The sequence below is a fragment of the Sus scrofa genome, chromosome 9 (assembly GCF_000003025.6).
Source record: "Sus scrofa isolate TJ Tabasco breed Duroc chromosome 9, Sscrofa11.1, whole genome shotgun sequence".
NCBI lineage: Eukaryota > Metazoa > Chordata > Mammalia > Artiodactyla > Suidae > Sus > Sus scrofa.
In genome coordinates, this window is record NC_010451.4 from 108,624,761 (window position 1) to 108,652,246 (window position 27,486).

Below are 27,486 nucleotides of genomic sequence, written 5' to 3' on the forward strand. Positions count from 1 at the left end.
TCAATGGAAAAATGGGCAAAAGATCTGAATAGACATTTCTCCAAAGAAGATATACAGATGGTCAGCAAACACATGAAAAAATGCTCAACATTGCTGAGTATAAGAGAAATGCAAATCAAAACTACCATGAGATACCACCTCACACCAGTCAGAATGGCCATCATTCATAAATCCACAAATAACAAGTGCTGGAGGGGCTGTGGAGAAAAGGGAACCCTCCTGCACTGCTGGTGGGAATGTAAACTGGTACAGCCACTATGGAGAACAGTTTGGAGATACCTTAGAAATCTATACATAGAACTTCCATATGACCCCGCAATCCCACTCTTGGGCATATATCCAGACAAAACTCTACTTAAAGAGACACATGCACCCGCATGTTCATTGCAGCACTATTCACAATAGCCAGGACATGGAAACAACCCAAATGTCCATCAACAGATGATTGGATTCGGAAGAGGTGGTATATATACACAATGGAATACTACTCAGCCATAAAAAAGGATGACATAATGCCATTTGCAGCAACATGGATGGAACTAGAGAATCTCATACTGAGTGAAATGAGCCAGAAAGACAAAGACAAATACCATATGATATCACTTATAACTGGAATCTAATATCCAGCACAAATGAACATCTCCACAGAAAAGAAAATCATGGACTTGGAGAAAAGACTTGTGGCTGCCTGATGGGAGAGGGAGGGAGTGGGAGGGATCGGGAGCTTGGGCTTATCAGACACATCTCGGAATAGAATTACAAGGAGATCCTGCTGAATAGCATTGAGAACTTTGTCTAGATACTCATGTTGCAACAGAACAAAGGGTGGGGAAAAAATGTAATTGTAATGAATACATGTAAGGATAACTTGATCCCCTTGCTGTACAGTGGGAAAAAAAAAAGTTACCTATTCTGTTATTTTCACCACTGACATTCCAAAACATTTTTCTCACAGTGCACAGCACTATTCTAGCCCAAGGCACAAAGAAAAAGACATATAATCTAATTTTAAAATGGGCAAAAACTTGAATAGGCACTCCACAAGATAATATCCAAGAGATATAAAGACATATGAAAAGGTGCTAAACTCTTTCTTTTGTCATCCACAAAATACAAATTAAATCCACAATATGATAACCTACAGATACATCAGAATGTTTAACATTACCAAAAATCCTCCATTCTATTTTCCAAAGTGGATGCACCATTTTATATACCCACCAATAGTGTTCAAGAGTTCCAATTTCTCCACATCTTGCCAACACTTGTTATTTTGCTAAACATCCTGATGAGAGGTGATATCTCAAAGTGGTTTGATTTGCATTTCTTTGATGACTAGTGACATTAAGCAGCTTTTCATATATCTATTAGCCATTTGTATGTCTTCAAAGAAATGTCTTTTCAAATCCTTTGACCATTTTTAAGTGGGATATTTGGGGTTTTGTTTTTTGTTGTTTGTTTTTTGGTTTTTGCTAAAGAGTTGTAAGTATTCCTTATTTTTTTGGAAAGTAATGCCTTATTAAATGTGTGGTTTGGAAATACTTTCCTCTATTTACAGGTTGCCTCTTCAGTCTGTTGGGTTTTTTTTTTTCCTTTTCTGTGCAGAAGCTTGTTGGTTTAACGTAGTCCCATTTATCTATTTTTGCTTCTCTTGTCTGTGTTTCTGGTGTTGTATCCATGAAGACTACTCTTCCAAGACTACTCTTATGAAACTTTTCTGATTTTCTTCTAGGAGTTTTATATTTTTAGGTATTATGTTTCAATCTTTGATCCATTTTGAATTGATTTTTGTGTATATTTTAAGTTTGGGGTCTATTTTCATACTTTTTACATGTGAACATTGTTTTCCTTACACTATTTTCTGAAGAGACTCCTTTCTGCATTGTGTATTCTTGGCAACCTTGTTGATGATCACTTGCCTATATATGTGTGTGTTTGTTTCTGGGCTCTCTATCTGTTCTATCCGTCTATATGTCTGTCTTTATTCCAGTATCATATTGCTTTAACTATGGTAGCTTTGTAATATATTTTGAAATCAGGAAGCATGTTATCTCTAGGTTTGTTTTTCTTTCTCAAAGTCACTTTGGCTTGCTAGGTCTTTTGGTTTTCCATATAAATTTTATAATTATTTTCTATTTTTTGTAAAAAATTTTCGGTAGAATTTTGATAGGAATAGCATTGAATACATAGATTTCCTTTGAGTAGTCTGAATATTTTAATAATATTAAGTTTTCCAACCCATGAACACAAGATGTTTTCCCATTTATTTGGATTTCCTTTAATGTCTTTCATCAATGTATAGTACTATCGAGTATATAAATATTTCACCTCCTAAAGGAGGTCATTTCACCACCTTTCACTTATTTCTAAATATTTTATTGATTTTGATTCTATTGCGAATGAGATTTTTTTAATTTATTTTTTGGGTAGTTCATTGTTGGTGGATGGAAATGCAACTAAATTTTGCATATTGATTTTGTATTCTGAAACTTTCCTGAATTTTTTATTAATTCTAACAGGTTTGTTTGTGCATATAATCTTTAAGATTTTCTATGTATAAGATCATGTCACCTGCAAATAGAGACAATTTTACCTCTTTTTTAATTTGGTTGCCTTTTATTTCTTTTTCCTGACTAATTGCTCTGGCTAGATCTGTCTGTGTTATATGTTGAACATAAGTGGTAATAGTGGGCACCCTTGCCTTGTTCCTGATCTTAGAAGAAAAGCTTTCAACTTTTCACCCCTGTGTATCATGTTAGCTGTGGGCTTCTCATATTTGGTCTTTATTATGTTGAGGTACATTGCGTCTATACCTAACTTGTTAAGAGTATTTTTTTATCATGAAGAGATGTTGAATGTTGTCAGAAGTTTTTCTGCATCTATTGAGACAATCATATAATTTTCACTCTTCATTTGTTAATATGGTATATCATATTGATTGACTTATACATGGTGAACCATCCTGGCATCCCCGGGATGAATTCCATTTGACCAAGGTGTACAATTCCCTTATTGCACTGTTGAATTCTATTCACTAAATTTTTGTTACAAACTTTTGCATCTACATTCATCAGTGATATGGAGCTGCAATTTCTTCTCTTGTAATGTCTTTATCTAGTTTTGGTATCAGAGTAATACAGGCCTTGTAAAATGAATTTGGAAATGTTGCCTCCTTTTCAATTTTTTGAAGAATTTTGAGAAAGATGGGTGCTAATTCTTCTTTAAATGTTTGGTAAAATTTACCAATGAAGCCACCTGGTCCTGGACTTTCCTTTGTTGGGAAGTTCTTGACTACTGATTCATTTTTCTTACTTTTTATAAGTCTGTTCATATTTTCTAATTTTTTTACCATCTAATCCAGTAATTTCATTTCTGGATATATCCAAAAGAATTGAAATCATATCTACATTGCCATGTTTATTGCATCATGATTCACAATAGTCAAGGTTTAGAAACACCCTGACTTTCCATCAACAGATGAATGGATAAAGAAAATGCATACAACAGGCTATTATTATTTGGCCTTAAAAGCGAAGAAAATCCTACCATTAGGGACATCATGGATGGACCTAGAAATAAATATTATCTAAACCTCTACATTTTTATCAAAATTCATTTTTCATTATAAATGTCCTTTTATCTAAGTAACAACTGCTTTGACTGAAGCAAAAGCTAAAGTGGTACTCCATGTATTTATTGCCTTTCAAATTCAACTGGATTATTTGCCTTTCAAATAATGGCATTATCTAGTTCTACCTGCTTAAAGGGTCTTTGATATAGATCAGCTGTACAAAAGACATCTTTTTACTCTGATATTGCTTCATTTGGTTCAATCATCACTTTTTCTTTACAGTATCTGTCTTTTTTAGATACTACCTAGAGATTTCTGGAATATACAGTTCAGGGCTAAAACCTCTCATGGGCTGCTTCAGCAGCTGTTGGGACCCAGAACCTGAACCTGGGGGAGTGTGAGGCAAGGGCTGAGTGGGACTCTACTTGGGGATGGGAAGAGGGCGACCTGCAGTTGTAGCAAAACCTCTTACCCGCTTGTGGCCCTCTTATGGCACCAATCATCTGAAGGGCAGACACCAAAGTCCAGCCTAGTTCGTGGCTCTCACAAGGTTCAGAGGGAGGAGGTAGAGACACAGCATCACCATGGAAAACATTATGCCTGGAAATAAGTCAGTCATACAATAACAAATATTGCATGATTCCAATTAAATGAAGTATTTATATAGTCAAACTCATAGATAGAAAGAATAGACTTGGTGGTTGCCAGAGGATGAGGGGTGGATAAAACAGGGAATTTTTCAATGATTATAAAGTTACAGTTGTATACAAGGTTGTTGTTCACTTAATAACCTAAGATGGCACACCTCTTGCTATGTATTCTTACTACCAAAAAAAAAAAAAAAGCAAGAGGGGGTCACAAGAAATCTGTTGGTGGTAATGTATATATTTGTTATCTTGTTTGCAATGATGGCATCACAGATCTATGCATACATCCAAACTCATTAAAGTGTACACATTAAATATTTGCAACTTTTGTATATTGTTTGTCTCAATAAAGTTGAAAACAAAAAAGACGATGACCACAAAACTGAGAATATTAAGTATTGGCAAAGATGTGAATTGTAAATTGACAAAGCCAAAAAACTGTTTGTCAGTGTCTACTAATACTGAATATAGGTATATCCTCTGGCACAGAAATACTATTCTTAGATATATATATCAAAATCAAATGTGTAACTATGCACATCAACAAACAGGTTACAAGAATATTCATAGCGGCATCATTTGTAGTCATCCCTAATTTTAAACAACCCAATGTCAAACAATATTAGAATAAAGAAAATTTGAGATTATATACAAACATGAAAATGAATAAATTTTATTCACTGTTCTTTAATATGGATCAACCTTACGAACATATTACTTAGTGAAAAGAGGCACACAGGAGTATACACTATGTATGGCCATTTATAACCATTCAAAAGCAGGAAAACTAATTTTGGTGATAAAATTCAGAATAGTGGCTATTTCTATGTAGGTTGCAACTACTAAGAAGGAACACAATACTGCTGGTAAATATCTAAAAATCTTGATCTAGGAGGTGGTAACACAAGTGTATTGACTTTGTTACCAAGATACACATTCAGAATTATCACACTTTTTTGCACACGTTATCTCAACAATTTGTCACACACATCAATTTAGAAAATTTTAAAAATTGTATTTCGTTGCTTTTGGCGACAGGGCAGGGAAAGGGGTGCTCATATATTTAGGGTAAGAATGTTAGTTGTAACAGCTACTTATTAGGAACAAATGGTAGGAATCTACGCTGAGATTTAAAATGTGCATATTCTATCCAGAACATTTTCATGTTAGTATCTCTACCCTAGAGAACACTTGGATACAGGTACAAAAAGACACAAACATATGTTGAAGGTAGCAAAGAAGAAGCAAACTACATGTCTGAGAGAAATGGAATCATAGATTAAATCTACTGGTTCTGAGGACTACCAAGCAAATTTAAAAAGAATATGGTAAATTTATACATAGAAATGGAAAGATCTCCAGGATATAATGTCAAATGGGAAAAAAAGTAACATCTACAGATTTATAAATGCGCAGGAACGAGGAGTCATCATATAGGGACCGGTTTGTAGTTACTGCCATTAGCGTAATTTGTGATGTTTAAATTTACAGTGAGGTGTAATTTAGAATTAATAATAGCACTTATAATGTCTTTGGAAGAATGTCCAAGGTCAGCAACACCGACTGAGGCACTGACTCTAATAGGCAAACTGAATGCCTGAGCAACCGGAAGCGGAAGGAAAATGTTCATGATGTAACGTATTCTTTCACATATTTGAACAAGGTAACTGTAGCATCTAATGGGGGGAAAAGTTTACTTAAAATATAAACATAAATTTGAATTAATAATTAAAGGATGCCAATTTTGTGGGAAAACATATACATACTGTGGGGAAAATATGGTTAACTGTGACAATTAAGATAGTGGTGTTAATGCAATAAGAGCACAGAAAAAGTATCCTAAGTGTCGAGGCCTGAAGAGAAATCAAATCTGAGGTGACACCTGAACAGAGAAATCCAATGTCCTACTTTTCATTCCTGAAGAGCTGAGGTGGCCAGGGCCCTGAAATCCAGTCCCATGATTATTTTCCCAGTGCTGTAGCCTAAATCCCCATCAAGAGAATGAAGGAAGGCGGAAGCGGAATCTACGAGGAGGGTTAGGCGCACTCGAGCAAATCGAACTAGCTCTGCGCCCTCAAAGCCAGATTTTTAGATTCCCACTCTTTACTCAGGGCAGGCCAGCCCGCTCCCTCCCGCCTTCCCGCGACCCTTACTGGGTAGTAGATGATTGACAGAGTCATTCACCAATCGCTGACTCTGATACAGGGGCCCAAGCCCCAGCCGGATCTTTGGTCCCTCGGGCAAGATGCGGCCTCTGTGCGTCGACGTCAGCGTGATGACGTCACGGGACGGGTACTCGAGAAGGTCTGGGGGCACCTTTCCGCGGGCGGTGGGTTGTGTGTGGTCCGCAGGGCTAGATTCCCGGTCCCGCCCCGCCCAGCTCCGCCCCTCCGCCCGCAAGGACTCCTGCGGGCACAGTCCGGGAGCCGCTGTCGCCCGGCCAGCCTGAGGCGGCCGGCCGGGAACAACCCGATGAGGTAGGCTGGGTTTCTCGTCTCCCTATTTGACAGATTGGAAAACTGAGTCATCTGGGATCAGATGATTTGCCGGGGGCTTACTGAAGACCCGCTATCGCAGGTCCTAGCCAAGCGTTCGGTTCTGTGTGTTGAGCGTCCCCGTACTCAGGAGGCGGAGGAGGGGCTAGGCAGGCTCTGTTTATAAAGGATACAAAAGTGAAGTTTCAGATTTCAGAGGCCCTTGTCATCCAGGTTTGGGCTGGGTTTCGGGGAGTGGATGCAGGTAGTGAGGTCTTCATTCCTTCACCCTGCGGAACCCAAGGAGTCTTTGGTGGGATCCAGGCCACTGCTGGCCCCGTGGGCCCTCCAGAGTGACAAGAGTGCAGAATAGTGCGTTGATACAGAGGAGGTTTGTTACTGACCTCTTTTATTCATTAAGAAAAGCTGTTTTCAAAACAAAATTTAAAAATTAAAGCACAAGTCACGAATGTTCTGGTTCTGGTTTCAGTTCATTGCTTTGCTCACTCATGGGTATCTGGCCATATTTTGAAATCTCAGGAGCATGCTTATTTTTGGTTTAGGTTTAGAAAGGGATTTTTTTTCTCTCTCTTTAGTTCAAACATGACTTAACATTATGCAACGTTTCTTATCATTCTCAGGGATAATGGGATTATCATTCTCTTAATGTGCCATTTGTTCACCATGTCATTTGTCTTCTGTTTCACAGATGGAATCACTGAATTCATCACTTGACTTAGTTTGAATAAGTTTAGCAAGGTAATAAAGTAACAGGTCACACCTGTGATAAATACTGGAGTTAGTTCAATTTGTTCATCTCAGAGTTCTTTGTTCAGAAGGGTTCTGAAAACTAATTTATATATATTTTTTATATATATATATGAATTATCTATATATAGCCCGTCTACCCATACACTCACAAAACAAAACAACTTATGGTTCTGTTGACTTTATTTATGGACTCTAATAAAGTGGGGCAGGATTCATGCTCAAAGTGAAAACGCATATTGTGCAGTATATGCATCCATATATAATATTTTGTATTGTCATGAAGAATTCATTCTCTTTGAATCTTGCTGTCTCAGACATTGACCTTTTAAGACTGCATTATTGCATAAGATTGCATTATTGCATAAAATTGCATTAAAGAAATGAAATTAAACTGCTTCAGGGGACTTTGCCTTATGTTCACAGCAGGATGGTTATTATCATCTGAATTTATTCTTTGGAACAGTTTATCTGATGAGCGCTTCATCTATGCCATGCTTTGTTTTAGATGTGGGGGATTTAATACTGAAAAATGTAAAGATCCCGGCCTCAAAGACCTTCCATTTTGGTGGAGATACTGTAAATATGTAACAGAAATGACAGTGTTAGATAATAATAAATGCTAGGAAAAAATATTACAGAGTAAGGGGCTGAAATGTGTGTGGGGGAAAATTTATATATGGGTAGTCAGGGAAGACTTCCTTGAGGAAGTTTGAATGAGACCTGAATATTAGAATGAGTCAGCCACTGGGAAGAGCTGCTGGAAGTTTCCAAGCACAAGTAGCAGAGCAAAGGAGCTAAAGAAAAAAGGTGTTTGGCATGTTCCAGTGCTAGAAGAAAAGCTGTGTGAGTGGAATGAACTGAGGGGAGAGTCAGGTGGGAGGACAGCAGGAGGTGATGACCCTTGAGAGGTGGGCAGGAGTGAGATCTTCTCAACCCCACATAAGAATTGCCGACAGGCAAGGGGAGATAGGATTTATATATTGTCAAAGCTCTCTTCATTTTTTTTTTTTTTCGGTGACATTCATAGATGCTGACCTGTTCTCTGCTTCATACTTGTTATGAGATCATTGTAGAAAACCACTGTATTTTTTTTTTCACCAGTGGACCTCTTTCCTTAATGGAAAAATGTCTTCCCTCAAGAAGACTTGCTGTTTCTTTCTTGTTTATTGTTACCACCTGCAGGACTCCTAGCTTCTGCTTGTCTTCAGCTCCCTGCTTTTATCCTTCCTACTCCCTATCGCAGGTCCCCTCCAGCACTAATGTGTAGACAGTCAGTCCCTGCTCTTTTCCAAGCCAAGCTCTAGGAAACTGCATTGTCAAGTGGATTACTGTTTTCTGTCAGAACATTTGTTACTGACCAGGAACTTAATGTTTGCCTTTATTTAGTGTCTACAGTGTACCAAGTACATTCTGATCCTTTAACCTATTGCAGAGATAAATGTTACCCCTTCTTGGAAACTTCCACTTGAGGCCACCCCGCTGGTGCTGAGAGAGCCTAAGTTTGAACTTGAGTTAGCCTGCCCCCAAAGCTTCCTCCATGCCATTCCACCTCATTGCTTTCCTGAGTATATAACACCAACTACAAATCTCTACTATTTGAAATTTGGTATTTTATGAAATAACATTCTGAAGATCATTATTCAGTCCTCTTAATTTAAAGGTGGGGCTGTGGTGGCCCATTGATGTTCATTGCTTTTTAAGACATACCTGGGACTGAATTCCCAAATTCTCACTCTGCAGATACTCAGACTAGTGGTTTTTTTTTTTTTTTTTTTTTCCTTCTTCCCCTGATATGCTTGCTTCTGGAAAATACCATCACAAGGGGTCTCTATATATGTATTTCAGCATCATGTATCTTCTGTCCATAAACTCATATAAGGTTAATTTTTAAAAGATGAAACAGCGCTGCTTTGTGGGCTAAAATAACCTTCTGCTTTATTTTACTTCTCTTTTTCAACAGAGATCAGGTATAAACTTTCTGATGAATCTTGGTTTTCTTAGTAGAAAGTGGTTTCGGAATGACTTTAAAATTTAAATTTTCATTGCACAAATTTTTGTAAGGGAGTTTACGATTTATTGTTTTTCCAGCTTTAACCATGCTTACAAGTGTGGGAATATTGCTGAACTTTTTAACTGGCTCATAGTTTTGATTGACAAGTGGAATTTCTTCCTATAATTGAGGAAGCTGTTGGGTCAGCTCAGGAATACAACTTCTCTTTCTTAGTAATGTATTATCATTTTAAAAACTGAGTAAAAATCAGTTTCTAAATAATATGGCTGAAAAATGTACTATGTTTCTACAATTTAAAATTACCCATTCTTTATTTCTAAGGTTTGCTTATTTTATTATTTATAATTGAGATATGGTGGGTGAATAATAGTAAGTTAACAAATACCTAAATTTAGTTTCTGGTACCTCCTATAGCTTAATGGAGATTTTCTTTTCCATTGGTCACATCAGAATAATGTTAATGGAATTAGTAGCACCTTTCTTGAATGTTGGAAGATATTTAAATTCAGCCAAAAGAGAGCTTTTGCTCCTGAAGCCGTCTCCTGGATATTTTGACCAAATTCTCTATCCTTTAAGATTGCTTATGCAATTGATGTACACCTTCTGAAGGTCCAGGCTGTCATGATTTGGCCTCAGGTCCTTCTGTCATGAATTCAGTGCCCCAAACTGGACTCCTGGCCTTTCCAGCTTTAAGACCATTGCCTGTGTTCTGCCTACAGCTTGGAATGCTTTGTAGATGGACAAATCCAGACCAAGTTTTACCTGGTTTCTGCATCCATCTGTACTGCTTTCTCCATGAGCTCTTTCCTGAATGTCTTTAATGGAAGCCTCTTTCACTGTACTTTTGGTAGTCTTTCTCTGAGATGCAGTTGACCTATCTTGATATCTTTGGTGATGCGCTGTTTTATACATGGGTGTTCAAATGTATGTGAGCTTGAGCTTAAAAAAGACTTAATTCACATTAGACATGCAAGGTTTTTTGTAGATTATAGACCTGTTTAGTTTAGTTTAGCCCTTTAAATATGTAGAGTTTTATTACCTCATCTTTGTGAGAAGCACTGTTATGCTTTTCTTGGCTTTGGTTCAACAGAACCTCTTTCCTGTTTCAGTTAAGGGTCTGACTTCTGCAGTTACCAAGGGGTCCCTCGAGGGAAACTCAAATCTTTGGGTTGTAAATATTGAAGGCACATTGTGGCATATAAAAATCAGTGTTCTCTGTGTTTGTGGTTTCAGAAAAATAACAGCAGTTCCACTTTTTTATAGCAGAGATGAGAAAACTGAGGCCCAGAGGCCTAGCCAGGGGACCCAGCAGTGCTGGGACAGGAGCCTGGTCAGTGCTCCTGGTTCAAGGCAGCAGGGCTTGTACAGGCCATCACTGGCTCTGATATCTGGCATCAGAACTTTTGGTAGCCTCTTAGGAGTGTATCAGCATAGCTTAGGCCTTTCTGGATTGTTTTACTAGCTTTGCTAGTGAGTGACCTGGATCTGGAAAATACCTCTTGTTGGGACTCAAGGTCAAGGCAGGATCTTTCACCAAGGATCCTTGACTGAGCTGTTTAAGCCCATGGGATCTTCCTGGAAAAAATTGGCTGGCATCGAGTTTGGTAGGCTCTTTAGTTTAAAACCTCTTTCTTCTACTCCCCCTTTCATCATAGTTTTCCAGAAAATGTCTTTGGACTGGTGGGCATCCTCTGTATTAAGTATGGAGTTTGGAGGAATTTGGGTTAGTACCTGCTAAATTGCAGTAATGACAGGGTTTTGTGTCCCATATTTTCCAGGACAGTATGCTCTTCACACACTGTACATTGTTGCTCACTAGAGCCTGCTCTTCTTTGCTTTCCATTTCAGGAAAATGTATTCTCATAATTCTTTTTTAAATTAAGTGATCACTTGCTGAATTAATGACATAGAACCAGAGAATTTCAAGTACGTTTTCCTATTGGTATGGCATGTGAAATTCTTCAAAGATAACACAAGCACCTCTTGAAAAATTAGAAGTTTCTCCACCTGAGGTGAGAGCACCAGCCAAGACTTGCTTTTGTTATTATTGGTCATAACTGACCCTTGGGGAGGGCTTCCTCTGTGTCAGGTGCTATTTTAAATACCCGGATTTCTCATCTTCAGCACTGATGGCATTTGGGATTGGGTAATTATTTGTGGTGGGGACTGTCTTGTGCATTGTAGTTAGCTGCATCCCTGGCCGGCACCTCCTAGAAGCCAGTGGTACCTCCCTTAGTTGTGACAACTAATTATGTCTCCAGATACTGCCAAATGTCTTAAGGAGAGTAGTGGGCAGAATCCTTCCCACCACAGCCCAAACCACTGCTTTATATAAGTGAATTTATTCCTCACAAAACCCCTCTGAGGTAGGTTATAATATTGTCTTTATTTTATGGAAGGAGAAGCTAAGGCATGGAGAGGTTAAGTAACTTGCCTGAGGTTACACAACCGATAAGCAGTCATACTGGATGTGAAACCAGGCAGTGCTGTTTGTGAACCCTGGCCGAGCACTGCCAGCTCAGTCTGGGCACCAGCTGTTGGTGATCCAAAGACCCATGTAAACCAGGGGACAAAACAAAGGCCAGTGGAACCAGGCAGGGTCAAGAATGAGGAGACCGAACTGGGGAGTATTGCCAAAATTACCTGCTTTTCAAGAGAAGCTAGAAATCCAGATTTTACCTGTGTGAAAAATGCTTATCTTTTAATACTGGCAATTCATTCATTGTTTACCAAACATTGTGCAAGCCAATAGACTGACAGTATCACCTGTATACAGATAGGATTTGGTCCCAGGCCATCAGTTTGCAGTCTTTTTTGGTGTAGACTTTGCATCAGTGTGACATTTTAGAGAATTGCATGTTCATTTGATGAGGGGAAAGGTATATTCATTGGATGTGTGGAAGACAAAAGTTTCTCTTCTTGGAAGGCTCTGGAAATGAGGATAAGTGGGGTGGAGCTTCTCGACTAGAAGTGATTATCTTGCTTTCTTTTAAGAAAAAGAGTATGAGAATTAAAACTGGCTACCCATCACACCTAGAGATTTTAATGCTCTGCTCCTCAGCACACAGACTCTGAAAGTGCTGTGCTTTTATCTCCTTCAGCAGCATCATTCATAGCTATGTCCTTCATGACCTCTGCTTGTCCTGGTGCTAAAATCCATATCTTATGTGACATTGAAAAAATGTAAATTCTAGAATGCATTGGCTATCTCCTGGAAAAGTGAATCATAACCACACCTCACTTTTTGGCTGGCCAGTAACCACTTGAGTCCATTTTAACTCTCTAGGTAAAGACCAGACTCTCTTCCTGGTTTAGTAGCAGATGCACATCTGTTGGCATTTGCTGCTTTTTCCTCGTTCTCAGGACCCTTGCGTCTTTAATGGTGCCTGTGGGCCATCACGCCCTTGCTCTCATGCTGACTTTCCATGGCCTGGGGACCTGTCCATGTCCTTTAGTCCAGCTGCACCTCCTGCTGCTCCCTTATTTGGGCCCCACCCAGGCTGTGGGCAGCTCCATCACCTGGACACGACATGCTCCTGCTCTTCCTTTGTTTTCATTTAGTCTGCCTTTTCCTTGCAATATGTCACCTTTTTATTTTTCTTGAAGTCATACGTTTTCTCTTAGGCAAGCTTCTTCATCAAGCCTTTTCTGCCCACAAGAACCAAAGTTCAGTCTTTTAGTGTGAGAACTATCTTAGGCTTTGATTTCTAATTATTTGTGTAACCATGCTACCTCCTTTATAAACTGTATTTGACTTGAGAATAGGGAATATATGTCTTTTCCATCTGACTTTTTCCCCACAGCATCTAGCATAGGGCTTTACACAGTTTAGGTACTTAATACATTTTAGCTTATTCATTAGGGTCCAGAAGATTCCCACTCATATAGCGATTTCTAAATCCTCTTTTCCCATATATTTGTATAAGTTTATATAGTGTGTTGTTAGAGTGACTTCATTAGGTAGAGTTCAAAATATGTAGGAAAAAGTGATAACCAAATTAATTTGGAGAGATTGGAGATTTTCATTAATTCCATTGTCAATTATAGTAATTAGAAATTAAATATTCTTGGGTTATTTAATATAATACATTGGCTCTCCAGACATCTGTTTAAAACTTGCCTAACTTTACATAGCTTGTACCCAGACACCACACTTTTATACAGTAATATTTGTAAGTCATGAATTTAGCAAACAAATTGAATGTCTAACATGTGACCAGACATTTCGCTAGGTGCTAAGAGTGCAGAGAGGTCTTCCAGGAGCTTTTGGTGTAGTACTGAGAACAAGACATGTGAACAATAAGTGAAACATATAAAAAACAAGTGCTGTTAAAGAAAGATAATATGTCAGTGAGATCCGAGAAGATTTCACTAAAGAAGTGATACTTAAGCTTCCTCGAACAATGAATAGGCTTTTGTTGCTGTTAATTGTTTGGTAGTTGGAGAAAAAGTCACTTCAGGCAGGAGTATTAGGACAAAGACATGGATAGTGCAGCCTCCGTGCATGCAAGGGAACCAGCAATAAGCTAGCATGCCTAGGACTAGGAAATGAAATTTTGAGTAGAGGGAGGAAATGGTTCATTCAGATTTTCATTTTAGAAAAACTAGCATGATACCAGTATGAAGAAAATTTTGGAGGTAAGTAAACTGAATTATTGGAGTAATGTGGATAAATGCTGATTGGGAAAACCATGGAAAAGACTGATGAGAGATATTAGGAGGAATGGCATGGTCACTAGTTAATGATGCAATGTCTGGAACATGGAGCCAGCAACAGAATCAAATTTAGCACATTATCTTAATAATAAAAACTATAAATGAGATCTCACTAATTATTATTGGTTAATATTTCTTAAACATTTTTGAAATATTTATAGGTAGGGCATATATATCATACATCAATGTTGGTATTTTTAAGTCGTTCTTAAACTGTTCTTCTTGATTTTATAATTGTTTATCCCTTGTTAAATTATTTGAGAGCAGATCATTTGCGAGCAGATTTTTTTGAGACCTGGTATTTTCAAACCTTTACTGAGAACCTTATGAGCTTAAAGAGGTCCTGCTTTATTTAGCAGAGGACATCTCTGCCTCTGTAACATGGCCCCCCAGTCTCATTATTAGGCTCTATTTTCGGGGTATATTACCCAGTAGTTGTGTAATTAGTAGTCTTTGTTTATGTGATTCTGTTTTCTGAATCACAAGCTAGGTTGATAGAGTCATCTGATTCATCTGATGCTGATCTCTTAAGGGTCTCTTTTCTTGTGTGGCCGCCTAAAAAGTCTGAAGAAGAAAGAGAAAAGGTTACTGGTGTTTTTAAAATCTTGGTATCAAAATTTGAGATAGACTTTTCTTATCTGTCACAGGCACCAAGCTTGGTGTCAAAATTTGAGATAGACTTTCCTTATCTGTCACAGGCACCAATCCTTTTGAATGCTTTTAACTATCTGCTTGGAGTTTTACATTTTATATAAGTTCAATGCTTATTAATTAATAAAATTGACAATTCTTAGTGGCGTTAAATAGCGCTTACCCCATAATTATTTTCTGTTCTACAAATAAATGCACTTTCTTTCTTTTTTATTCTCTCATCTTTTATGGAGAATAGGGAGAACATTCTACTTTCTGTTCCATCTCATAGCTTTAACTTCTATTTATATGCTGTTGACTGCCAAATTTCTGTTTCTCTCTCAGACTTCTCCCCTGAACTCCTGACTCATATCCATCCGTGTGCTTTATTTCCACTTAGATATTTATGTGCATCTTATACTTCACGAGTCCAAACTGAACCGATGTTCTTCCTCAAAATCCTCTCTTCTTCCCCCTCTATCTTCTTCATTTCAGTGAATAGCGACACCATCCCTCCATCTCTCTCGGCTGTAAATCTGGCCAGTCCTTTAGTCCCCTCTTTGTCCTATGCTCCAGGCCCAATCCGTCCCCTAATGCTTTACACCCTGTATTTGATACTTAACCAGCTCTCACCACCTCTACCACCACCCTCATCCACTAAGTCGCTATGCCCTCTCTCTCCTGAGTTACTGCCATAGTCCCCTAAGTGGGCTCCCTGTTTCCATGCTTCTCTCAGCCAGAGAGCCTCGTAAAGCATAAGCTGCATCACATTTCTCTTCTCCTGAAACGCTTCCAGTGTCTTCTCATCTCATTCAGAGTTAATGTTTTATAGCGACCTATGAGACCCCACAAGGCCCCCAGGAGTTGTTAACTTCTCTGTTGTCACCTCCTGCTTCTCACCAGCTCTGTCATCCAGCTCCTGCAGAGCTGACAGCTAATGACCCACCTGACCTCCTTCCTGGCCACCTCCACCTCCCCTCAGGCCTTGTCCTTCCTTTTCCCTCTCCCTGCAGTGTTCCTCCTCCTGATGCCTATATGGCACTTCTTCCTTATCTCCTGCTGGTCTTTCCTCCACCTTTACTTTACCTCTGATGACTTCTGTGAGGTCATCCTAACCACACAGTTTAAAATTACAGTGCTCCTTTCTTTATCACCTGTCCCTGTACCCCGGAAGGTAAGCTCTGTGAGAGGAGGAAGTTGGGTTTTTTTTTTGTTTTATTTTGTTCTGTTTTGTTTTTATTCACTGCCATGGAGTAAATGAAGTAGATGGGGTATATTCTTGACAAACTTCATATTTTCAAAAATTACCAAAGGCAATTTTTAAATCTTGTTGTACACATCCAGTGGTATACATTTCTTAACAAATGTTTTAGATTTTCTGTATAAATTATGAAGACATCAATACAACTTACCCAGCTATCTTTAACTCTTAATGTATCTATGTTATATGTCAAAGAAAAGTTTACTAGTATTTTTAATATTGGTGTGGCAATAGATCACTTAGAAATTAAGTTACTGTAAGTACAGGTTTGAGCTTGGGAAATAAACTAGTGTCTGTGAGAGAAGTGACTTAAAAACACCATGACAGACTTGTTTTCTGCTTTAATTTTTCCAAGTGATTGATACTAATTTCTAGATAAATTTGAGTCTTGAAACAGATTGTCAGAAGGTTAAATTCTGCTTACGCTCACACAATTACTTTTATCTTCTGGTATTAACAAAAATTAATAAATGAGACGAAACCACAGGAAATGACATAGAGTTTTAACAGAGAACCTTGAATGTATAGGGGGTGAGGGAGAGAAGGCAGAACACATAACAGCAGAGTGAGCAGACTTAGCAGGATGGAGTATAAAGGCTTTTGTTACCTCCCAACCAAACAGAAGTAATAGAAAATGTGACACTTGGAAGATAAACATTCAGACCAAAACCATGGAATTAATATACAGAGATATTACTATGAAGTTGAACTTCTAAATTCTTGAAGAAAAATAGAGAAAGAAGGAAGTACAGTTGAAATGTAGGCACCAGTGGCTTAAGTCAGCTGCATACATGAATGAAACACTTGGTGCACCCAAGCCTTGGTGGAAGATCTGTCTTTCCCCAGCTGTCTGGGAAGGCTGTGAGTGCTAACCTGTGGAGGAAATGATAGATGAATTCAGCTTTCAAAAGCTTACATTAAAGTTGGGAGTTCCCACTGTAGCTCAGCAGGTTATCAACCCGACTAGTATCCATGAGGGTGTGAGTTTGATCCCCAGCCCCCACTCAGTGAGATAAGCCTCCGATGTTGCCATGAGTGATGTAGGTCAAAGGCGTGGCTCAGATCCTGCATTTCTGTGACTGTGGTGTAGGCCAGCAGCTGCAGCTCTCATTTGACCCCTAGCCTGGGAACTTTCATATGCCACAGGTACAATCCAAAAAGCAAAAATATAATAAATAAGTAAATAAAAGCTTACAGTAAAGTGATATCTTGTGCACATTTTCACTAAAGACCTGAGCAAAACAGTTGCATAATGTGCACTGTTTTTTCATTTAAGCCCTGTGATGACAACAACAATAACAAAAGGACATTATTAGGTATTTGGTATTGGCTCAAAATTCAGACAGAATGACTCCTGTCTGCAGTCACAAGCACTTTAGAAGCAGCTAGGTAATATGATAGTTTTATTAGGGGCAGAATGATTTGGATGCCCAGAAATCTTCTACTGTAGGTTTTTCCATTTAGTCTATCAGCGTGTCTCAAACTGCTGTGTACATAGAAATTATTATTCAAGGTTATGTGTACAAAATCTGCATGCATTCTCCTCTATAGAATGATTTAAGAATTCTGTAAGGATGATTCCAGTTCCTTAGTCTGCTCTTAAAGGTAGCTCATACTTACAGTAGTTAACTGAATGATTTTTTGCAAAGAAAATTTACCTTTATTCATATTTTTGTATAAACACAGCATATGCACATAAACAGTATATACATATTATGTTTAAATATATTTATCTGTGTTACAGATACATGTTTATATGTATTGAAACATCTCTATGTCCTTATGTTTTTCTGAACTATTCAGAAGTTAAGAGTATCTAGGAATAAGGGGAGTTCCCATCGTGGCGCAGTGGTTAATGAATCCGACTAGGAACCATGAGGTTGCCGGTTCAGTCCCTGCCCTTGCTCAGTGGGTTAACGATCTGGCATTGCCGATCTGGCATTGCTGTGAGCTGTGGTGTAGGTTGCAGACGCGGCTTGGATCCCGCGTTGCTGTGGCTCTGGTGTAGACCAGTGGCTGGGCTCCAATTTGACCCCTAGCCCGGGAACCTCCATATGCCGCGTGGCTTTACGTTTGGGGTTTTTTGTTTTAATTCAGGATTTTAATTCAGAATTCAGTCATTGTGCATTGCCTTTGATGATTGTGGTTCTTTATGTTTTTTTAAGTTTGAAGAGTATCCACATCACTTTCCTATCTTTTGTTCTTTTTTTTTTTTTTTCACCACATTGACTTCTCTCCAGATTCCAGGATAACTGTCTTGAGTGTTTGTCCCACATACTGTATTTGTCTTATTGTTTCCTTATAGCTGAATTCAGGTTAAACATTTTTGGTGTATCATAATTGATGTTATGTATTGCTCCATTAGAAGGCATGTAAGTCACCTTGTTCTAGTATTGGTAATACCGTTTGATTACCTGGTACAAGTGGAGACTGTCAGATCTATATACTGTAAAGGTATATTATTCCCAATGAAATTATTAAATAATCTGAGCAGTAACACTTTGAGACTATGAATATCCTGTTCCCCAACAGTGTTTTAATAATTTTCAGTATCCAGTAAAGATCCTTGCCTGAATCATTTACTCTAACTGGGAATTTCAAACTGTTGATTTTTCTTTCTCCTTTCTTTTCTTTTTTTTTTTTTTAAATGGCCACACTTGCAGCATATGGAAGTTCCCAGGCCAGGGGATTGAATTTGAGCTACAGCTGCAACCTATGCCAGCTCCTTTAACTCACTGCACTGGGCTGGGGATTGAACCTGCACCTACGCAGTGACAGACACCCCCCACCCCCCACAACCCAGAGCCACTGCAGATTCTTAACCCACTGCACCATAGCAGGAACTCCTTGATTTTTTAATTTTATTATTTCTTCTACATTTTCATTTTATTTTTTTAGTTTATTTTTTATTGTTATTTCCCCCAACACACTGTTTTTTTTTTTTTTCCACTGTACAGCATGGGAACCCAGTTACACATACATGCATACATAAATTTTTTCTCCCATTGTCGTGCTGCATTGTAAGTATCTAGACATAGTTCTCAGTGCTACACAGCAGGATCTCATTGTTAATCCATTCCAAAAGCAATAGTTTTCATCATTAACCCCAAGCTCCCAACTCTTCCCACTCCCTCCCCCTCCCCCTCCCCCTGGCAAGCCACAAGTCTTCAACATTTTTCATCTAACATTTGTGCTCTGTAAAGGAGAACTTTTTTCTACAATATTACTGTGGGCTCATAGAACCTCTTAATTTTTCCAACAGAAATTCAAACATTACAGTTGTTATTCAGTTTTATGTTCAAGTCATCCCAGTCTGACCCGTGGAAACCCCTGATGACAGCATACACAATTTTTTCTCAAGATTATGACTTTCTTTGTCTTCTCTTTAAGAAATCTTTGCCTACAAAATGTTTTTTAAAATATTCTCCTACATATTCTTATAACAGCTTTATATTTTTAGTTTTTATGTGTAGGCCTATGATCCATCTTTAATTATTTTTTGCATGGTATGAGTTAGGGTTTGAGATTTTTTTTTTTTTCAATTTTGGTATCTGCTTGCCCTAGCATCATACTTGCTTTTCCTGTTGAAATGCTTTGAGATCTTTTTTGAAAGTAAAATGATCATATAAGTACAGGTCTGTTTCTAGACTCTCCTTTATGTTCCGTTGATCTATTTGCTGACCCTTATGCTGGTGCCACAGTTTTCATTACCAAAGTGTTATACAAAGTCTTTCAGTTAAGTAGTGTTTCTTCCAATTTTGTTCTTTCTCGAGATTGCCCTGGATATTCTCATTTCTTTGCATTTCTGTATACAATTTAGAAGTTGCTTGTCAGTTCCTATCAGGAAACCTTGATGAGATTATGATTGAATGAGTTGAATCCATAAATCAATTTGAGGAAAATTAAAATCTAAACAATATGAATTCTTCCAATCCATAAACATGGTAATCTGTTTATTTTTATCTCACTTGATTTCTCTCAGCAGTGTTTTGTAGTTTTCAGTGTTGGGACCTTGCATACATTTTAAGTTTACTCCGTAGTGTTTTGTGTTTTTGATGCTATTTTATTTTATTTTTTTTTCACTTGAATCAGTTTTATTTTTTTTTCAGTTTTTTTTTTTTTTTCCCACTGTACAGCAAGGGGATCAAGTTATCCTTACATGTATACATTACAATTACATTTTTTTCTCCACCCTTTGTTCTGTTGTAACATGAGTATCTAGACAAAGTTCTCAATGCTTCTCAGCAGGATCTCCTTGTAAATCTATTCTAAGTTGTGTCTGATAAGCCCAAGCTCCCGATCCCTCCCACTCCCTCCCTCTCCCATCAGGCAGCCACAAGTCTTTTCTCCAAGTCCATGATTTTCTTTTCTGTGGAGATGTTCATTTGTGCTGGATATTAGATTCCAGTTATAAGTGATATCATATGGTATTTGTCTTTGTCTTTCTGGCTCATTTCACTCAGTATGAGATTCTCTAGTTCATCCATGTTGCTGCAAATGGCATTATGTCATCCTTTTTTATGGCTGAGTAGTATTCCATTGTGTATATATACCACCTCTTCTGAATCCAATCCTCTGTCGATGGACATTTAGGTTGTTTCCATGTCTTGCCTATTGTATATAGTGCTGCAGTGAACATTGGGGTACATGTATCTTTTGTTGTTGTTGTTGTTGCTATTTCTTTGAGCCACTCCCGTGGCATATGGAGGTTCCCAGGCTAGGGGTCAAATTGGAGCTGTAGCTGCGGCCTGCGCCAGAGCCACAGCAACGCGGGATCGGAGCTGCATCTGCAGCCTACACCACAGCTCACGGCAACGCCGGATCGTTAACCCACTGAGCAAGGCCAGGGACCGAACCCGCAACCTCATGGTTCCCAGTCGGATTCGTTAACCACTGCGCCACGACGGGAACTCCACCTTTCTATTTTTAAGCTGCTTGGTAACAACCATCCTATGACAGAATTCCCCAAAATACGTTTCACAGAATATTACTTACAGAATTTTTTTTTTTTTTTCCCACTGTACAGCAAGGGGGTCAGGTTATTCTTAGATGTATACATTGCAATTACAGTTTTTTCCCCCACCCTTTCTTCTGTTGCAACGTGAATAAGTATCTAGACATAGTTCTCAATGCTATTCAGCAGGATCTCCTTGTAAATCTATTCTAGGTTGTGTCTGATAAGCCCAAGCTCCCGATCCCTCCCACTCCCTCCCCCTCCCATCAGGCAACTACAAGTCTCTTCTCCAAGTCCATGATTTTCTTTTCTGTGGAGATGTTCATTTGTGCTGGATATTAGATTCCAGTTATAAGTGATATTATATGGTATTTGTCTTTGTCTTTCTGGCTCATTTCACTCAGTATGAGATTCTCTAGTTCTATCTGTGTTGCTGCAAATGGCATTATGCCATTCTTTTTTATGGCTGAGTAGTATTCCATTGTGTATATATACCACCTCACACCAGTCAGAATGGCCATCATTAATAAATCCACAAATATCAAGTGCTGGAGGGGCTGTGGAAAAAAGGGAACCCTCCTGCACTGTTGGTGGGAATGTAAATTGGTACAGCCACTATGGAGAACAGTTTGGAGATACCTTAGAAATCTATACATAGAACCTCCATATAACCCCACAATCCCACTCTTGGGCATATATCCGGACAAAACTCTACTTAAAAGAGACACATGCACCCACATGTTCATTGCAGCACTATTCACAATAGCCAGGACATGGAAACAACCCATATGTCCATCGACAGATGATTGGATTCGGAAGATGTGGTATTTATACACAATTGATGCTATTTTAAATACATCCTACCAGCTCCTCATTTCTTCCTACTGCCCAGAATGGAGGGATTGGTAAATAGGTGAATCGCAGTGTTCAACCATTTTTTTGGTTGTTGGGTCAGGGAGTGGGCACTGTTGTTAGCCTTTGGTCTAAAGTAGATTTAAAATAATCCTAAGGCAGCATGATGATGTCTGTACGCACTGCTCTCTGGTAGGGGAGAGAAGTGTGGGAGAGTGGGCGGAAGCAAAGCTCCCTTGCAAAAGTGACTTTTGACCTAAAGCTTATTAGGATGATTAAGAGCCATAGAGTTAAGGAGAGTGGCACTGCTGGGAGAAAAATACAAGCAGAGATTCGTGAAAATGTGATTCCTTTAGGGAACTGCTTGTGATTTCTAGTATGGTTGAGGTGGTTCTGGAGAAGTAGGCAGAAGTAGGCCATGTGTTAGGTTAGGCGAGAATAAGAAGTTTGAGCTCTACCTGAAGGTCCCAGAAAACTATTTAATAAATAACTCATTAATTTGCTCCTCTAAAAAAATTTACAGGTGTTGGATGAAAATTATAATAGTTTATCAATAAATTTATTTTTCTTGTGTGCTTTAACTTTTTTGGCCCATTTTTCTACTGAGTCTTAAGGTCTTCTTTATCTGTCTTTCAACACTTTAAGTTTTGCTTCTAATGTTTTTGAGGTAGAGAAACTTGATTTTTTTGTATTCAGTTGTTTCCCAGTGTAGATTTTCTTAGAACTTCATTGTCCTAAAATTATGTTATTTACCTATAATTTCTTCTACATAAACCATGCAAATGATTATGCTTTATTAGCTTCTTAATAAAATCTTCAATATATTTTTACACACAGATTTCTTTCTTTGTATACTTGAATGACTAATAGTTTCATTCTTTTGCAACTGAATTTTGATATTATTTTTATCATCTATAGTTACTTTATGGTGTACATAAGTTTTTCCTTGCAGAAAAGCTTAGTAAAGTACAAGCCACATGGTAACTTATCAGTAATGAGTTTTTCTTCACTATTTTTTTTGGCCACCCTCCAGCATGTGGACCAGGGATCGAAACCTGGGCCAGGGATCGAAACCACACCACAGCAGTGGCCAAAGCCACAGCAGTAACAATGCCAGACCCTTTACCCACTGCACCACCAGGGAACTCCCAAGCATTCATGTTTTTAATATGTTTTAAAAATTGAATTCTTAATATATGGGAAATTTCCTATTATAGTTCATGTTTCTGGCTTCTACTGATAAATAACAGTGTGGCCTCTATATTCACATGTTTGACCCCTGAAAATTGGGCACATATTCCACTCCTGTTTGCCTCTTGTTCCTTGTCTCCTGACACTGATTATCAGTTGACCATTTTCCTTTATCTTACTCCATTTTTTTCTCATTATCACATGTATTTCCCTTTGTCTCTTTCAAAGCCTGAGGAATAAGAGACTTGAGAGAGCCACATTTTAAGAAAAGTGGAAGACAGTGGATATCTCTTTGGAACTGAATAGAGTCCATAAAGTTTGAAATTATGCCAGTCCCCCAAAATTCAAAACCGGTGAAAATATACATAATTTCCAAGCTTTTTAGCCCAAATGTGTGTGTGTGTGTGTTGTGTGTGTGTGTGTGTGTGTATTCATGCATGCTTTTGAAATGCAGTGGAAAATTGTAATGTATACACGGAAATATTTGCCTTTCAATTAGGTTTCATTTTTTTTTTAATAACTTTTGACTTATTTTTGTAATGTTTCAGGAATACCTTCAATATGTGGGTCCTATTTATGGGAGCTGTTGTGAGGCTTTAATGACCTAATGTATGTTAAGTACTCAGCACTGGCCTGACTCAGTGTAAGGAAGCTATTGATTTTATTGTTGTAAGGGTATGCACTCTTACCTAATATAATAACATGTTATTAGGTGGGTAGGTTTATACTTGTGTTCTTTTGTTCTTGTCAGACAAAGTTAGGATTAGATCAGCTTTATTTAATAAGCTTTTCTTTTTAATGTTTTGGAACAGTTTATAGGATTTTATCTTTCATTTCAAACTTTGAAATACCTGTCATATTCTCTGACTCCAGTTCTTTGCTTGGTAACTCTTTGTCTGCTCTTTCACTTTGCTTTTTGGCATGGTTCGTTCTGTTCAGGCCGTCTAGGTCCTCTTGATGTCATATAGAGAGAGTACTGACTTCCTTAATGATTTTCAAATGTGATTAGTGTAAAGTATCACTTACACTTTGAAAAAATCATCTCTCCTATGTGGAGCTTGGCTCCATCTAAAGAGCTCCTCAGCTTCTTGGCTCTATTCTCATGGTAAAGCCTATCCATTCTGCGTGTTTTAACTTTTCTAGAGAAGCTAGGCATCTGGAATTGTATATGAAAGTTCATTATTTAAAATATTAGCACTACGTTCAGAATTGTTAGAAACAGTGAACAAGACCAAGCAAAACATGTCTGTAAGTCACATCTGCTCCCCAGGCCTTTGGATAAGGTGATGACTAAGTTCTTGCTGAATTAGATATGTTTAATGCTTGTTCTTCTCACAGTCTTTGTCTTGAAGAGAGCGTGCAGTGTCCTGGCTATGGCCAGAAGTGATATTAAGAAGGCTGAGTGATTGGGTTGAGACTTGGTTTTCCTGCCACCAGTAAGTGTCCAGAAGCCCTGTCCCCTTCTCCTAGGAGGGACCTTGGGACTTTGGTAAAACTCCAGTGACGGTGGTTCCTGTGCCCTAGCAGCTGCTGTGCACCATCTGGGAAGTATCAATTAAAGTTTTGCTCAGCTTTGCAACCAGCATGGGGGCCAGTGCAGTAGTAGCAGCCCAAAGATATAAGCTGTGCTTTCTGGAAGCTACAGGATTTCAGGTTTTTGTCTTTGTTTTTTCTGTGTGCAAAGGATATCATGATTTGGGAAGCTACTGGTGTGGATGAGATAGAATTTTTCTCCAGTTCTAATGTGATTAAGGGAAGAGTATAGGGCAGAGAGCAGCATGTTCAGGCTGAACTGCTGTCATGGCCTTCAGTTAAGCCAACAGTAAGACAAGACCACCTGTGCCTGAGCTGCTCTGGCACAAGAGCGACCTGTGGAAAAATAAGAATGGATTTCAAGTTTTTGCTAATTGCAGAATCAGAGCATGCATTGGAGAAATTAATATCCATCAGCCAGCCTATTTTTGGCTGATTATAACCCAGTAACTAAATCTCACCTGGCTCTTCCTTTGAGAAGCCGAGGTAAGCCATAGTCCCCCTTTCTAGAAAAATGCAGGTAGTAAAGGAAGTATTTTAGGCTTTGTGAACCATATGGCCTCTGTTGTGACCATTCACCTCTGCTCTCTCAGTGTGAAAGTGTCCATAGCAATGGACACCACCAGTAGAAAAGGAGGTAGTATTCTAGTAAAACTCTATGTTCCTAAACAGGCTGCAGGCCATGTTTGACCTACAGGCTACAGTTTTTGACTCCTGATTTTAGAACATCAATAGCTGTGGTAGACTGGAATCTTTATCAGCAAGTAGCCACTTAATTTCTCCTCTTCTTTGAATGGAGTGTTCATCCCAGCTGCGTGCCCTTTGGGCTTAGCCTTGAGATATACTGTGGCCAATAGAATGTGAGTGGACATGTTGTGTACAGCAATTGCAGCATGTTTACGTGGTCTAGCTTGTCTCCTGTGCTCTTGCCATTTGCCAAGAAGAGAACATGCCATGGGTAGCCCTGGTCCAAGGGGAAAGACAGACAGGGAGCAGACCAGACCCAACACAGTTTGAAGCCAAGCTCTGCTTGCTGTCCACTGTCTGAAGCCCAGACTAGACTGGCTGAACTTCAGGCAACCTGCAGACCTGTGAACTTGAAAATAAAGGTAGATTATTTTAAGCCATTGAGTCTTGGGGTGGTTGTGAATACAGCATAACTATAGAATTAGCTGGCCAGTACAGAAGGAGGATAATTACTCATCTAGATAAAGCAATTAAGATAGGAATCTATCTTTTGGAAAAAAACCCAAAACAGCAAAAGAAGATTCTCATCTCCTTCCACAAATTCCAGAAAAAGATAAGGGGATATTTTTCTTCATTTTATAATCTCCACCCCCCTCCTCCTCACCTCCCTCACCCCCATGCTTCTTCCATGGTTGTAATAAACCCAGCAATTTAGGTTCAGGTTCCTGTGTGTACAGCTAATCAGGACTTAACAACCTCTTTAGAGAGGCATAGTTTTATGTCAAGCCAACCCCAGAAAGGATCTCAGTACTGGATTTTTTTTTTTTTTTTTTTTTTTTTTTTTTTGGCCATGCCCGCAGCATGTGAAAGTTCCTGGGCAAGGATTTAGCTCAAGCCACAACAGTGACAAAGAGAACTTGATATTTAATATTTTCAAAATTATGTCTGAGAAAATATCCAAGCTCTTCTTCAGAAATAAACAGTGTGGTCTCCTTAAATCAGCGGAGTTTTTTGAGAGCCTGTTCTGTGGTAGTCTCTGGGCTAGATGCGAGGCAGAATTTATTCAATCAATGCCTGTTTTGTTCCTGCTGCATGCTGTGTACTGAGGTAGTCCCTGGAGACATAGGAATATGTAAATCAAATTCAGGGCCTTCCAGGAGCACTCCAGCTAGCAGGAGAGAAAGGCAGGTAAGTGGATAATTAAGGCACAGTGTGGAAAGCTTTCGCCTAAGTGGCATATTCGTAGTCCTAGGAGAGCTTGGAGGGGATGCACTTGACCCTCCCTGGGGCTTGGAAGGTGGGGAGCATTTCAGGGAAGTCTTCGAGAAGGAATTGAATCTTTCTGAAGGATATGGTTAGGATGAAACCCTATAATTGTAGAGTAGAGAGAGGCTTTAAAAGTGTCTTCCTCTTTACACATTTAAAGGAAGCTCTCTCTCCCTTTTAAGACTTCCCTCTGTCCCAGACACAGATCAGTCTGATTAGAGTGAAGCTGCTCAGAGCAGTTTGTGCCCTGGGTAACTTTATTATTGAAGCTATTGCAAGCAACTGTACACTCTAGCTCATCAGCAGTTAAATACACATGCCTAAAAAATGTTGTAATGATTCTCATTTCCCAAGTCAGGTGTCTAGCATTGTATGATGTCAGTTTTTAATTGGAAATGGCCTCAAGATTTCTAGGGTTGGTGTTTTGCTTTGTTGTCCTTTTTTATTCATGAGGGGTAGGCTCAGCAAAGGAGACATAAGTGACACTAAGAAAAAGACCTGATTACCTTGGAAATGGTTTTCTTCCTAAAAACGATCCAGAGTTTGAATTGTGATGAATTTGTTGAATTTTCTTTACAGTTTAGTGGACTTCAATCATTTATATGTCAATAGGTCCTCAAAAAGTGGGTAGCCATGTCGGCTCTACTTAGGCCAAGAAAGAACTTGACCAAGCTTACGTTCTCTAGTCGCTCTTCCCTTCCTGTTGCTCAAAGGTAATCACTGAGCCAGCCGCTAGAGACATGGATCAGTTTTTTCCTTAAAGGTCTGCACTTACGTTCCTTTAGATTTTCAGAAGTAGGGTTACTAGATCAAGAAGTATGAAGATTTTTTTTTAAATTTGAATTTAAATTTTTTCTTTTTACAGCCGTTCCTGTGGCATATGAAAGTTCCCAGGCTAGGGGTCAAATCAGAGCTGTAGCTG

At 38.7% G+C, this 27,486-nt stretch overlaps 1 protein-coding gene and 1 long non-coding RNA gene across 6 annotated transcripts in view; one reads left to right on the forward strand and one right to left on the reverse strand.

The window, feature by feature from the left end:
- LOC102157670 overlaps positions 1-6,355 on the reverse strand; it is a 101,776-nt gene extending 95,421 nt beyond the window's left edge. For all 4 annotated transcript variants that reach the window (XR_002335915.1, XR_002335913.1, XR_002335914.1 and 1 more), the window contains exons 1-2: positions 6,127-6,355; positions 4,044-4,171 (exon numbers count right to left, since the gene is read on the reverse strand). This is a non-coding gene — a long non-coding RNA (uncharacterized LOC102157670). The remainder of the gene's footprint in view (positions 1-4,043; positions 4,172-6,126) is intronic.
- Positions 6,479-27,486, forward strand: part of STARD3NL (STARD3 N-terminal like) — a 44,379-nt gene continuing 23,371 nt past the window's right edge. The window contains exon 1 of one of the 2 annotated variants that reach the window (XR_002346928.1): positions 6,479-6,695. The gene's annotated coding sequence lies outside the window, so the exon portion shown is untranslated. 2 annotated transcript variants of the gene reach the window in all.